General features: G+C 39.0%; 1 long non-coding RNA gene across 1 annotated transcript; it reads right to left on the bottom strand.

The window, feature by feature from the left end:
• Window positions 1-1,303: 1,303 nt before the first annotated feature.
• LOC106482094 (uncharacterized) lies at window positions 1,304-11,098 on the bottom strand. Its single transcript, XR_001292109.2, has 3 exons — window positions 11,006-11,098; window positions 10,464-10,584; window positions 1,304-1,423 (listed from the first exon to the last, which is right to left on the bottom strand). It is a non-coding gene; the product is annotated as an uncharacterized lncRNA (long non-coding RNA).
• Window positions 11,099-12,761: the final 1,663 nt, after the last annotated feature.

Genomic DNA, 12,761 nt, shown 5'->3' with positions numbered 1-12,761 from the left:
TGACAAGCCAGGAGGCTAAGCTCCACCGGTAAACCGTCCTGTGAGCGGCAGTCGCCTGTGGCTGTGACATTACCACACTTTGCTCAGCTTCAGAAAGGGAAATTTAACTGACGACTGCTATGAACTGAAGCCACAGCCTAAACCAGATAATACACCCTGACAATACTGTCAGGCAAAAAAGGCTGTGTTCCCATTGATTTCATCGCATTGGAGACATATTACCCAGGGCTGTGTATGTTTGAGGGTATATGTGAACACTGTGGGAATATCAAAGGGAAAGGCACACTGATTTGGGCAGAAACAGGCCTTGCAGAGATAAATCCCCCAAGTGCGCTGACTGAAATATATATTATTTGGCAAAGCGGGCATGGCAAAGATATTGATTGTAATTATAACTTAATCCTCAATCTGCATCAGATGTACCCTGCTGGGTTTGTTTAAAGGAGCGCAAAGCAGGGAAAATAACGTTTCTTGCATCTCTGAGTCGTTGCTGAAGGACTGGAAGTCCAATTTATCTGCATTTCTAGCAGGATATGAACATCAATGACAGGCAAAACTCAAAAGGTTCGGAGTTCGGGTTCAGTTCAGAAAGGATCCAAGCTTGTCTTAATCTCTTGGGTCTTGGACTACAGATGCTGCATAAACAGGCTTTGTGATCATATGAAAAAGGCAAATATCTAGTGTCACAATATATATTCTAAAAAATAAAGAAAAATTTTGGAAAGAAAACAGTTCTCATACTTTAGAACATATGCCAGCCTCTAATTATTGGGCCTACGAGAAAACTTTTCTGATGGTGTACAGTCTGTTTGAAAGGAAAAGAAGGTGTTCAGTTCCTACGTTTTCACTAGTTGTTGTTAACGTTTACCTAGCACTTCACTCCATGCAAGTTATAGACCTCAGTGTCTGTAGAAAAATGCTGCTTCTTTTTTACTTCTTTAATTTCTACATTTTCTTTAGCATAAGAAACATGAGGATATTTTACATGATGCCTTTCCTCTTCTACTCCTTGTTCTGACCAGAAATTCAGAGTGCAAGCGGGGAAGGAAATTTGAAAATGCATGTTTTAGGATCTCAAAGAAAGAGTTTTGGTCATACAAATGGCAAGGGTCCAGGATGTCATTTTATCTTTAAGCTTGGATACCATGACTTACTCTTTCAGGGAGGCTTGATCCACAGGTCTGTTAGGTTGTTGGAATCAAATTTTGGTGGAGGACTTGGGAATTTCTGGGTGGCAGGGTCTGAAGCTTTCTTTCTGTTTACAGTGATAAGTACGCTCAGTTCCCATCCTCCTGCAACATCATGTAGGATAAAAATGGAATGAACTTGTCATGATCGGCTTAATTACTCCTAAGACTTTCAGAAGAAGGTGATCAAGCCTTATGGATTTTAATTTGTGCCTACCACTGTAAGGTGAGAGTTTCTGAAAAAGAAAAGAAAAGAAATCATTGGTCAAACAATAGTTTATTGAACTTTTATATAATGGTAGAATTTATAAAAATTATAAAACAGGAAAAAATAAAAGGCCCCTAGCTTCATGAAAGAGATGAGGATTAGTTCAAGTGTCTCAGGTATATTTTGCAATTAACTCATTCGTCACTTCACTGGTGTGCAATCTAGCTGCTTATACTCTCTCTTCCTTGTCCTCAGCAGTTCAACAACTTCAGCCCCAACATTCTGCAAAAACCATAAATTAGGATCCAAGATGAACTGATGTTTCATTTCAAATGTTTCATGCCAGTTTGCAGCTCCCAAATTAGCATGAAACAGCAGCAGAGGAAACAGAGGGATTCTCCTACATTGTACAAAGAGCTGTGTGAACTTTTGAAATGCCTGAGATCTCATTACTGACAACATTTTGACCTCCGAGTTTTCATGTGTTGACCTGGAGGCTGCCTTTGGAAGTAGAAATGCAGATTCCCCATTCAGCATGACTGCGTGGGTTTATCAAGTCAGATGGGGTTTTTTTTTTCAAATACAAAGCAACAGTATGTGGCTTCCAAACCTGAGGAAAAATAATTAAAAATGATAGATATGAAAGTAGGATGAATAAACTATCAGCTAGGAAAAGGCAAACAGAATGCAGTCCTTTCTGCGGTGCTTTTGGTAAGCTTTTATGTTTTGTTGCTAAGCCTGTCGAAGCCCATCCAGAGATTTGGGATTAAAAGCTCTGCAGAGGCTTAAAGTACCAAACAGAAAGCAGGAAAAGAGCAAGAGCTACTCATCTTCTGAAGCTACCTCTAGTTACTCCTGTGACCCAGTTTTATTGGGAATGCTACGCAGAAGCGTAAAGGAAAAAAAAGTATCTGAGACAAGATAATAGATCAAATATTAAGGAAACATTTTCCGTCTAGTTGGAAAAGAAACCAGGTCTAATATTCTGGCCCCACTGAAGCCAAAAAGAGAGTCACTGCCAGTGCTGACAGAGCTGGAGGGTCACAACTTTTAAAAACCAGACTCGTTAAAGAGATTTCAGATCAAAGTTTGGGCAATAGTATTACATTCCAGTTGTTTGTGTCCCAGGAAAGACTGAGAAGTTTGGAAATGTTTCTTAGGGCTCCAAATCAGCAGGTTTCTTTCAATAGAGAATCTCTGGACAGATCTTTGTGTGTCCCATTATTTAAGGAATGGTGGCAGATATCAGTTAAAAATCTGGCCACTTGGTCACATTTTTCACCCATTCTCACTCCATTCAGTTGAAATAATGTCATGGAAGTAGCTCAGGAATTTCACAGAAATTGAAAAAGTGAGAAAGCAACTGCCAGGGAAGGCCAGCAACAAAGAGCTTTGCAGAGCAAAGAAGGCCCCAATGTCAGCACAGCAACCGGCCAGTTTGGATGTGGGATTCGATGTAGATTTTTAGCTTCTTTACACTATGCATAAGACACTTATCACCAATCCCCTTGTTCCTTTGTGGGATTGTTTTATTCCATTGCAACAAAATAATGCTGCAAGCAATTTCTTCTCTCGGTGTCATTTTCATTCCAGTTTGCTCCATGGTGAAAATTCACGGGTTGATGTTGTTTAAATTGTTTTTAAAATACATAGTGTAAAAGCCTCACCTTCAGACTCTGCAAGACTTCCCTAACCTACTATGACTGAATGGAAAATTCTACTGCTCTGATTAAAGTTATATGTAGAGGTGAATAAAACATAAAAGAGGTCTTGAGCATCATCTTTTATTTAGTGTCTTGTCCGATAAGTATGATCACACTTTTAAGGATCACAGTATATTTTTAGACACCTTGTAAAGCACTCAAGCTTTTGCTTAGAGTACTAAGAGTGTATGGTTTAATAAGCCAGTTGACAGAACATTAGTGACATCAAAGCATTGGAAAAAAACTCTGTTTGCTTGCTCTTCCTTTCATCTGACTTTAAAATACAGTGCAATCAACAGGATTGGGAGAGAAAAACACAAACACACACACATACCAAGTGCATGTGATTAATACTATGTGATAAATTATTTGAAAATAATGCAGATTTTCAGGAAACCAAAACATTCCTCTCCTTTTAAATGCAGTAAAGATTTTACGCAAGCATGATGTTTCAATCTGCTCATATGTTGCTGTTTATCATTGGGATTCTTGAAAATATCAGATCGATGCCATGTGGACAGTGTGTAGACAGTAAAGGTGCAAGATTCTTCTCTCTTCTGCCATGAACCCTCAGTTTGTCTGGGCTGCTCGCAAAGAGGGAGAAGAGACCAAAGTTCTCCTGCCTGTTGTCAGTCAAAGCCCCAGGAGCAATGGTAAGGGGTGATATCCACCAGGTTGCTTTGGTGACACGGACACCATACGTGGGATTCATCTTGCCTAACCTAAGATGTCTGCAGGAGATACCTGCTGCAGAGCTAGTACCCTGCAAAGCCAACACAGAGAAATCGCACTTTCAGAGAGTAATTCATCCGACCTCTTTGAGACAAGTGTTTGGAATGAGCTATACTGATTCCTAAACGTGCCTTTTTCTCTCCGTTTTTCTCTTTCTCCTTTCTGTCTACGGGGAGTTTCAATCATTCGGATGTAGATATCAGCATTATACGTGACTAGAGTTAGCTGAAATGAATTCAGTCCCATTTCTACATATGCTACTGTCTCTCTAAGGCTCAAACCTTTGCACAGAATTCATTATATTCAGAACTATACTGCATGAGATGACACCATGACACTCTCTTGGTTGGAGTTTTAGCTCATCAGAAAAGATTACATAACATAGAGAGAGCTCCAGTCCAAGCTAATTGCATGGAAATCATAATTGGCTGACCCCCAAACCTCATCCAGGCATAGCGAGATTGAAATACCATCCACCATACACATTACCACCTCCTACTGGCAGTCTAAAATGAATTCATTAGAGAGGAAGATTTGTACTCAGAACATCAGCTTAGTTTCAGAGATGATCTACTTATACATAAACTTTCAGAGGTCGCAGTTTTGTACCTCAGCCCTACAGTTCTGCAAAATGGGGGGAGCAGTGCGCTCTCTTACATCACCAAGGTTCGTATATTAATGTTTGTTAAGGAGTTATACTACAGGAAGGATATGTGAACATCCCTATAAATATTTCAGTCCCAAATGCCTCCAGTTCTGGGTATCAACTATTTAGCAGGGTTCCTCTCAACAGTGATACTTTTACCAGCTCTAAGGTTTGACTTCAACTCCAAGCTAAAGCTTTTTTAGCATATATAAGGAGTGGGGGCTTTGGATACAGAATTTTGGTCCAAATTCCACTCCTATTATTATCATACGAGTTACTGATAACAGATAAATATATATTTTATATATTGGTATACTGATACCAATAAATCACTCTTCGATATTGGCATGTAATCATAATGGCCTGCCTACAGGTCTTGAGGCTTACCATTATGGGGAGGACAACATCTCTGAAAAAAAGATGGTCTTCTGTTTACACACTGCGTAGCACCTCTCTGCTGTTCCAATACCTTCCAGCAAAGAGGAAGAACAGCAGGATTTCTTGATTCATTGTTAAGCCAAGTGCTCATATCTGTGTTACTTTCCATATAAAACACTTAAAATACAGTCAGCAGCAAATGTAAAGCCAAAGCTGAACAGTGAATTCTCCTTAAGGCCTGATTTTCCAGGCAGTTTTTTGCCTATGGAGATGTTTCAGCATTAATTTTGATCATATTCTCTTTCACACCCTCTATCTAAGGTACTAAAAAGGGAATTCACAGGAATTCGTAAGGTGCCATAAGCAATGTTCTTAGAAGTGTAAAAGAAATGAATACGATAATAGCTTTCAAACTAAGTTCTTCTCAATGTGTTTAGTTCACTGGGTGTTAAAGAACATTTAGTAACAATTTAAGCGAGTCAAACAAGGATGTAATCAGAATTCATCAGATAAGGTGCTATCCAAACTAAACGTTATACATTCTTTGTGTGTGTGGTAAAGGTTTCTCTCCCCTCCTGACCTGTTCAGATGAAAGCCGGCTGGCTTCTTTAAAGTGCATTTTTCAGGGACGTTTGTCAGAGCACCAGAAAAGATGGGGTTGATGCTTTTTCCTTTTTTTTTAAGCATACTGTTTAATACCTCAGCCCACTCTGCATAATGGGAGCTGTCAGCCACTCACTCAGCATGGGAGCCGGGTCTAACTTCTACTGGAAGTTTCTTTTTTAACGTTGGCAGCATGCTTGGCATGGCCACTGCTGCAAATACACTTCAGATCAGGTAAATCATATTCTTCCTGGTGTTAAAAGGTTAGTCCTGCTCAGAGACGGATTACAGCGCATGTTGCGTGTCCTCCTATTTCTAAGTGTGTACAGTCAGGATCTACAGGATTTTTTACGAGCTGGCTGCAAAGCTTGCGCTTGTGTCATCATTCATCCTTGATAAATCATCACCTTACGGAGTCCCACAGAATTTCATCGAGAAGAGAACTTTTCTCAGGAAATTTTAGGCCCTTCAGATTGAACAATGAATTTTTTTACGACGTAGAATACAGTATAAACTTCCCACAGGAGTTTGTTTTCTTTGTTGATGTATACATTTTCAAGTGATTTATATTATATTCCTAGATGGAAATTTTCCATATGCTTGTTTTGCCCGTACTCATCTCCTTAAGACTTTTGCAGACACGAAGAGCACTAGTTCTGTGAATGGGAATTTCTTGGGATAGCGTTAGCAGACTTGGGCCAAAAAAGTACTTTTTGGGATTGCTCCAACAGTATGGGTGATTGAACACCATGTGCTTGTCTCCTGACACAGTTTTGTTTGCCTGTATAGGTGTAGCTCCGATTTCCTGGACGATCAACTTTTGCCTAACAGCTTAGTGATAAAACCATTCATTCAAACCATTTGTCTACTTAAAGGGACCTGTGGGTGTCTCAGACCGGTACGTTATTATGAATAAAAGGGCAGTATCAGCTCTCTGGTAATTGTTCTTCATGTATGTGTCCACAGTAAGGAAGCTATCATGGGGGTTTCTTGGGGGGGACGAAGGCATATGAGGTACAAGCCCAGATGAGTAGTCTACCTTATAGAGACAGCCAGGAGTAGTGTAACAGCTTTGCTTGACTTCCACTTGTAAGCTTTCAGATTTAACCACTTTTTTCCCCCACAGGTTTATATGTATTTAATCACATATGGAATTAAGGCACTTCACCTTGATAGGTTCAATTGCTGAGCTTAGTATTTAGGCTTTGAAGTTTCCTGAGAAGCACTTTGGATACCAGTTGAGGATTTAGACAGAACATTGAACTATGCTGATAAAACTTTGGCAGCAAAATCCATATTTTGGCTCTTCTGATTTTCTGAGCTACCCAATCAAGCATCTAATCTTCGCTTAGGAAGGACAAACCTAAGAAGCCATAAAGACTTTTCCTGAGTTGTAGTCAGGACAGAGAGGGAGCACATATGATCATACATCAAACATTGCACGTTCTTTGGGTCTGAAAACAACACATACATCTTTGAACATGTAACAGTTAGCGGAGGGATACAGATGGATAAATACTAAGGCACATCTTGGTAATCTTAAAGGTCTTCAGGCTTTATGCATTCCCTTTGCAACCTATTAGTGATCTGTCTACTAATATTAAATAAGCTCCTTTAAGGAATTTTCCCGAGGTTGATTTGAATCAGGAACTCTGAGATTTGCAAAAGAGACTCTTTCCCTTCACTTAAAATAAAGTAGTATTTCTACCGAAAGCTCGGTTCGAGAAAACCCTTATGCATATGCCTCAACTGCAGTCAGGCTGGGCACTCTGCAGAACAAGATGAGGTTGCTGACCTAGGACAAAATGCTCCTGATCTGAAGGAGACCAAAACAAACAGGCCACAGCCTGCTACCAAACTGTTAGGCTAATACTGACAGTTCTGTGTAGGATTTTAATCACAGCCACCTCTTGATCCCTGCAGGAATCTATGGGCCCTCTTGAAGGAAAAATGAACAGTGTTCACTTCTTCTCTCACAACATGGACAGTTCCGTGGAACTCAAATCAGACGGAAGCATGTGTTTTGCTTAGTTGTAAGCGCAGTGGTTTGCTGTATATCACTGTGCTTTACATCTCCAATTTTGATCACAGTTTAAATCCACAGGCTACGCTCCTTGGTTTCTGTCATCGTTTTGAATTATGTTTCCCAATTAGACTTATTTTCTAAGAAAAAGAATCCTGTTGTTATTGGTTAGGTTAGCTATTAAGACATACAGTTTAAGGTAATTTAATCCTTGGTACTTTTTGGTAACCCAGAGGATACACTAAAATGTTATTCATTTATTTAAGTAAATATATAGCTTCCCATGCATATATTCATACTTGTAATTTGTATGCCTTTTCATTGCCTTAAAAAAGAGTGAATGAAAAATTACTTACTTACTAAATAGTGCTTGACATTTTACTCCCGATTTGTTTCAAGTGTATTTGTGGGTGCTGGGATTCACATGAAAATACCCAACACCAACATTACAGAACTGTTCTCATTAGTTAAATGCCCCCTCTCCTCCTTTCGCTTCCAGCTGTTTAAATCAACACTGGAAACTGCGCTTGGAAGAATGCCAGATGACTCTGATGAACAAACCGCAGAGTTAAAGTGAAAAGTAGTTCTTATAAGCTGAAACAAGAGGTAATTAAGGAGGGGGGGGGGAAGCCTCCATGCCACAGAAAGGAAAAATATTTACCTTTGGCAAATAGATAAAGAATTCTATGTACGATGTTTTAAAGTCTGCAATTTACTTAAACCCTGACCAGACAAATATTTATGTTCTCGTTAAACTTTACTACTATTCCACTGTGCAGTTAATCATGATAATAAAGATAAAGGTGTAGGCTGTTATTTTCTTTATCAGTCACAGGTAATTTTAATACATTGCATAATCTATTGAGCTATGCTTTATAATTTTTAATTTATAAAGCTTTACTTTAAAAAGTGTGATGAGCCCCCTTTCTGCTCCTGATTGTGCATGAAGATTGACTTGTTAGCTCCAGTTTATGAGAGCATTGACTGGTTTCTGCACACTATTTTTAATTTATTGAAATTATGCCTTTAGATAATGACAGATGCTAGCTCTAAAATAAGTTTTTCTTAATCCCAATATTACCTTAAACAGGAGTTTATCAGTATTTATAAATATTTAAAGTGATCATACTCATTTTTTAAATTTTTAAAGCACAACAGCACAAGCAGAAGCATGTTCAAACTGTTTCTAATTCCCTTCATAGAATGAGATGCTACAGTAGGTGCAATTCCGTTAGAAAAACTGTTGGTTTTTTATGTTTTTTAATGTTTAGCCAGTTTTAAAGCTGCACTTGATTTTGAGGTGCCGTGATGTTCTGATGCATCTTGTCTTTTCCGACGCCGGACCAGTTTCCCAGCCCGGAGCGAGGATGAGAAGTGCTCCGTGGAAACGCTGAGCCTAGCTGCAGCGGCTCCTGGGGCGCCGGCGGGACTCTGTGCTGGTCCTCGCCCGAGACTTGACGCACCGTGAGATCCCTCACGAGCTAGGGAAGGCTTTTGTTCCCTCTCGAGATCAAAGCTGCCCCTTTTCCCCTATTCCCCCTCCTTCTCTTTCCTTCTCTCTTTCTTCACTCCCCCTTCTTTTTCCTTTTTTGAGCCTTTCTTTTCCGGTCATTGTTTGCTCGGTGGGTTTCTGCGACCATTGCTATACGATTGTAAACAGAGAAGAACAAAGCCCATACTCTCCGAACACGCATTATACTGTGTGACTGATCTATTTGTATAGGGCTATCGATTTTCTCCTTCTCTCCATGAACCAGAAGGTGGCATCTGATTACTGGCTTGTAAATTTGCATGTCTCCTATCTTCACTGCATAGACGAAGTGTAGCGATTTCTTTACTTTATACGTTTTATCAGCACGAACACAAACAAAAAAATGCCCAGCCATCTGCATTCTTCAGTCAAACACATGCAGTTACATATATTGTTATTTACCAGTTTCATTTATGATAGTAATAACATAGTACTGAACTTTTTGTTTTAAGGATGTAAACTCACTGTGCATTTATTAATAGGTTAAGCAACACAACTTGGGAGCTTGACATTATTATGCCCATTTTACAGATTGGAAAGTGGAGACAAAAGCGGTCCAAAGGCCTCTTTCAGAGGCAGACAGAAAAGCTGTGACAAATCCAGGAATACTTGAACCTCCTTGCTTTCACTTGTGGACCTTCAACTATAAGAGCAGTCCAACCAAGTAGCGTATTTCAAAAGGTCATGTAATTTTTTAACACTCTTGAATTAGTTCCTCAAAGGTTGGACATGAGCTTGTACGATAGTCAAACCCCAAAGAGCTCTTAGTGTTTGGGATGAAATTAATTCCAGTGAAGATGGGGAGGCATTATGTGTTCCCATGGTAGCTGTTCCACCAAGGAGATGAGTTGTTCCAGTCAAGCTGGAAACATTTGAATCTTTTTACCTAAACAGGCTATGTTTTTAACCTCAAAGGTGTCTGGTTTAATGCTCTTTGTACTGAGTAAAGAACAAATCTCATATATGATTGCCATAATATCAGAGAAAGGATTTTTGTGAGAGCAAAAATATTAGCTGCTGGTTTAATGCCATTCCCAAGAAGCACTGTGGGAAAAAATATTTGGGTTGGTTTGGCTTTGCTTAGAGTTCTCAGTGTATTGAGCTGGCTCAATAGTGCAAAGTCTGATAGGATCTACGCTTTAAATAGTTTTGGAGGTGTTATCATATAAGATGCTTGGAATATTCTGGCCCGAATCATCAGGTGTTGGTTGTTGTCAGATGATCATTATCGCGACTGAAAGTATTGCTATAATTTCCATAGATCCTAGGCAGCAGAAGAGAGCAGGCTGTACCCTGGACAGCTGGCAATACTACTAGATGACACATATACTGATTCTTCTTAAAAACAACAAAAAGAGAGATTGCACTGTGAAAGAGTATCTAGAACATGCACGGAAAGCTGGACATAGATGCACAGATTTTTGAGTTTCATAAATAAGCCAAAAGACCAACCTTCTTCTCCAGGGAAGGAGCAAGAATTACTGGTGCAAGTTGTGAATCTGACTATTGCAAGGTGACAGGAACACGGTGAAATCGCAGTCGTGACTGGAAGACGGGAACTGACAGGAGTGAGCTGTTCAAAATCAAAAAGAATACAGTTAAAGGTGATGCGATACTGATTTATTTAATGCAACAGTAAAGAAACAAGGAGGAATATCTTGGGTGAAAGAGAATCTGTCTGGATCAAAATCACACAGGGGAAGAAAGATAAAAGAAGTATTGGCGCAGTATTTCTTAAAGTCCCTTATAGATTGTCAAGAGCAGCTATGAATACAGAGAGAGATTTTGATGATGATTTCATGCACATACAGTGGTTTTATATAAACACACATATGTATATATTTATAAATGTAAATAAATTACATATTTTATATAGCAGTATGGTTATCAATGATATGAGCTATACATTTCTAAGATTAAAATACTACTAGGAACTGAATCAGTATAAGGAGGTTCTGGCCCCCAAACAAAAGCTGAAGAACGAAAAAACTTACCAATAAGATTCAGTTGTTCCTATAAGAGCTGACACGGTTCTCTAGCAAATTCAATGAGCAAACACCTGATGGATCAGTTTTGGATCAGGTTTCGTTAAGTAATGAGAGTGCTATAGAGAACAGGTCTTCTAGGAAAGGTATTTTAGCAGTGGAAAATATCACGTCATGACTTATATTTAAGAAGGAGGAGAGTGATATCGTCAACTATGCAAGAATTAGTTCAACTTCAGTAGCATACAGGACTCTGAACCTGGGTGGTGCTTGAGGTAAACAGTCCATTCCTCTTATTGCCTTTGCGCTCAGCCCTTCTTCACTGCTTGTTCTAGTTTTTCCTTACTTATTTCTTCCAGTTCTCACTTGATTTGACTTTTGTACTTCTCATTTTTATCTTCCACAAGGCAGCCATGAGTCAGCCACTTTTAAATCAACTTATATTTCTGATCTTGTCCCTGATTCAGACCACCAACAAAGGAAAGAATAAAGGCATGGAGGTAAATGAAAAAATAAACAAAAAATAAAATGCAACTGCTTTTCTAGACAAAGAATATTCAGTGGCTAGAAAGCTGCCATTAATAAATATAGGAAAGTAGAAGATTTTTAATCATCAGAACAGTGAAGAGCAGCTTTCAAATAAGAGAAGTGGAAGCAGAAGTGACTCTCAGCTGGTTTCAGGATCAAGTTTAATATGTTTATCAAATTTTCTGATGCCATTGCTTGCAGTAATAAAGAAGTAGACTTGGTCATTTAGGAAGACTCTTCTACTTTTCTTTTCTGAATTTTGCAATATGGAGCAGAAAGAATGAGATTCATTTTACATCATGTCAAGTGTCTACAGAGCAAACATCTGCAGATAAAACCATACCAGACTTCTTTTATAATCAATGGAGAGGAACGGGCACTTCCGGTGTCTGATCTCATTTCTCCTAGAAATCAAATTTAAGAAGAGATTGATGATAAAGGAAGGGAATCTATACCCATTACCACATTATAAACAAGTGAAATGGGCCCACTTCTGGATTACAAGACAGCTGCCAGGACCCACAACACTTTGCATTTAAAAAAGAAAGTGTGTGCATGTGTGTATGCATATATAAACACATATATGTGCATAGATATATAATATATAGCTTCCCCAAATGAATCCAAGGGAGAAAAATATATACGGGCATGTAAATAACTGCATCCCTCCCCCCGCTTTATGCTACTGCGGTGTTATACGAAGCTTTTATTTATAAAAGGTAGTAATTTTGTTCTAACACGCAGAACACCTGGCTCCCCAGAATACCATTATGGAGAAAGAACGCTTTTATTGTTTTATGATTGTTGCTATCAAAAAACAATAAGAACAGTAAATGCGTTAACTGATATCTAATTGTCTCTCTATGGCTGGTTTGACAAAATAAAACACCAGAACCTTCTGGAAGCAATTAAAGGTATTAATAAAATGGGTTTGCTGCGCACATTTACTGCTGATCATAGCACGGAGCACAGGAGCGCACAGCATACATGAAAACTGCATTATTAAGCAGCATAAAGTGCTCCATATTTGAGGTGAACTTCACTGTTAACTGTTTTGACCTGAGAAACAAAAAAGAGGCAAAACAGAGGAACTTGTTGAATCATATAAAGAAAGAAAGAAATCACTAGACTCTTCTTTCAATGCTTTGCAAACCTTGGGCCAAACTTACCCCTGATGTTGGTTTAGCAGGGCCAGTCCCAGCAGAGAATCTGGGGTCTATGCTCTCATCTTTGGCCA

This window comes from Apteryx mantelli, chromosome 3 (genome assembly GCF_036417845.1).
Source record: "Apteryx mantelli isolate bAptMan1 chromosome 3, bAptMan1.hap1, whole genome shotgun sequence".
NCBI lineage: Eukaryota > Metazoa > Chordata > Aves > Apterygiformes > Apterygidae > Apteryx > Apteryx mantelli.
The sequence above is the reverse complement of the archived record's forward strand: the minus strand, read 5'-3'. Positions and strand labels throughout refer to the sequence as shown.